The following is a 2,845-nucleotide window of genomic DNA, read 5'->3' as shown; positions in this document are numbered from 1 at the left end:
CCACAAAGGAATGACTGGCTTTAAAAAACAACAACACTATATCATTTAATTAACTAATAGACATAAGACATGGATTTCACTTATGCATTAATAAGTAATGATCCAAAGATGGGGGGAGGGGATGGGGAGAAGGACTGAGAAATTTCAGTAAATCTCTTTCATTGACTTTTCTTTTCCCAAAGGAAATTTAGAATGACAAAGGAGATGCAAGCTGCTTCAGTCACTTGACTTGCAAATCAATTTGGCCTGGATTTATAACTGAGAATTAAGTCCCATTAAAAGGTATAGGGCTGGTGCTAAAACAACAGCAACTGGAGCAGGAAGCTTTATAATTGACAGTGGATGACTAAAAGCTGTGTGTCAAAAGAGAGCTAATTTGATTAGATCTACTATGGAAGCAATACAACAGGTGCAGGGCAGGCTATTGTCTTTATAATATAAAGATCTTAAGTATCCCAACTGTCTGCAGCTAGCTAGATTCCCATTTAACAAAGGTTAGGATAACTGTGGCTCTTTCTTGGTATGTGGGTAGTTTTTGATGAATAGAAAGACAATGGAGGGGAAAAGTCAGAACACTGCTCTCTCCGTTTTTCAGGGAAAGGAAGTAACAGTGCAATAGTTGCATCATTAGTATAATTGCAACTTTGACACAATATTTTCAAACTGTAATTTATGCCTTCCCAGACCGTATTTACAGATCCTATAACTTAAATGGATTCTAGAAGTGGAAAAATGCAGTAATCATTACTGTCCATTTCCTAAAATCTGTTTTTCTTCAGTGTGTGGTGTGCTTATATAAATGTGTGTATGTATGCTAGGTTTATGTGGGTGTCTTAATAGGCAGCTTGTGTATGTAGTTTTTGGGAGACAATTAGGGGGAAGGTTATATATATGAAAATTTGGAATAGTAGCAGTTTGTGCCTGAAAAGTTAATGATTCTAAACAGTATAGTGACAGCTATGAATTTTTGTTTGTTTGCTTTTATGTTAAGGATTCTTTTGGAAACAAAGTGACAAAACAGTGACCTATACAAATATGTACAGAATCCTGGTGTGGCACAGTAGGATAAGCACTGGACAGCAAGGTCATTTCGAAATGCAAGGTTGGCTATTCAAACTCACCAGCCGCTCCTCAAAAACCCTACACAGGGTTGCTATGAGTTGGGACGGATTCGACGGCACATAACAGAAATAACAACATACAAGTATATATACAAATAAACAGCCCCAAATCAAACCTGTTACCATCAATTACAACTCATATCAACTCTATGTTATTGTTAAGTGCCACAGTTCTGACTCATAGCTTTTTATTTATATATATTTATATGTTGTTGGGAGTTCCTGGTGTGGTGCTGAGGTAATGTGTCAGACTGCAAAGCCGTTTGAACTGCAAGGTCCATGGTTCAAGCTCATCAGCTGCTCCTTGGAAACCATATACAGGGTTGCTATGGGTCTGAATCGACTTGGCGGCACTTCACAACAACAACATATTGTTGTTGTTAGTGCCATTGAGTAAGTCCCAACTCATAGTGACCTTATAAGGAGTGACTGGGAAATCTGAACAGCCAACCTTAGGTTTCAAATCTAGCTTGTGGTCTAGTGGCTTTTCTACAGCAACACACCAGGACTATAGGACAGAGTAAAACTGTCCCATAGATTTAAAGGCTGTAAGTCTTTATGGAAGCAGACCGCCACACCTTTCTCCTGCAGAGTGGTTGGTGACTTCGAACTGCTGACCTTTCAATTGGTAACTCAGTATTTTAACCACTGCACCACCTTGGCAAAACCAAATATCTGTCCTTATAGAGATAGCCTTCAACACTGACACAACCAGAGTTGTCTCTTCCCCACTTCTAGGAAAGACCTGGGCACACTTCACTCACTGATGACTTCAGAGGTTTGTGATGATCCAGCAGATACAGGACACATGATACTTTTACATGCTTGAATAAAGGAATAATTAATTGTCTTGATATAAATAATTGTCTTGTTATTTTTCTCTTTGGGCCTATGTTCTTTAGATGGTGTCTTTATGGAAACAAAACTTAGAGATCAAGCACTAAAAACTAGAAATTGTAGATAGTGCAGTATAAACTATAGAGATTTGAGCAAAACCACAATCTATTAGCCCAAAGGGCTAATGAACAGTCAGTCCCTGTCCTCACTAGTGCTCCCTAACTAAGGACAGACCCAAAGCTCTTTTAATGTTCATATTAATAGTTTACATTTTGCCCAACAGTCGGGTAGAGAAGGGGCAGGAAATCAACTACACAGTGGAAGAGCTGCCAAGTAAACATGTTTTGCCCAGACCAAGTGTTAGCGGAAACTTTTCCATTGGAGGACTTTCTCTTGATCACACATTTGTAGGTTCAATTAAATAAAAAGGTATTCTTTTTAAAGGAATACAGATCTCCAGTACGTTTATCTCCACATTTCTAAAAATCCAAATCTACAAGACGTAAAATAAGTAGCGTTACAGTCACTGAAAAGTAAGGCATGTCCACAAATAGTCATAAAACAATAGAAGGTCAAAAATGCAAAACAGATTTAGCATAGTCATTGCATCAAAATAAAAAGGTAGAGCACACTATTTAGTTATTTAAATTAGTTTAGAGAAAAACGGGGTCCTAGAAGTCCTCTGGTGAACCCAGTGCAGGTAATAAAGGTGAGGAGTGCATGTTTTATTTCTATCTGTTCCCTTTAACAAGAGAACGAACGTGAGGTAATTCCAAAGTATTCAATGCATTCTAGACTGTTCTGATCATTGTCCTAGGCAAGAGAAATCAAAATGCTTCAGAAAAGTAAGGCCTAGCTGAGTATTTGGGTAGAGGCCCCCCCCCCCC

This window comes from Chrysochloris asiatica, unplaced genomic scaffold (genome assembly GCF_000296735.1).
Source record: "Chrysochloris asiatica unplaced genomic scaffold, ChrAsi1.0 scaffold00099, whole genome shotgun sequence".
NCBI classification, from domain to species: domain Eukaryota; kingdom Metazoa; phylum Chordata; class Mammalia; order Afrosoricida; family Chrysochloridae; genus Chrysochloris; species Chrysochloris asiatica.
Note: the sequence above shows the minus strand (reverse complement) of the source record.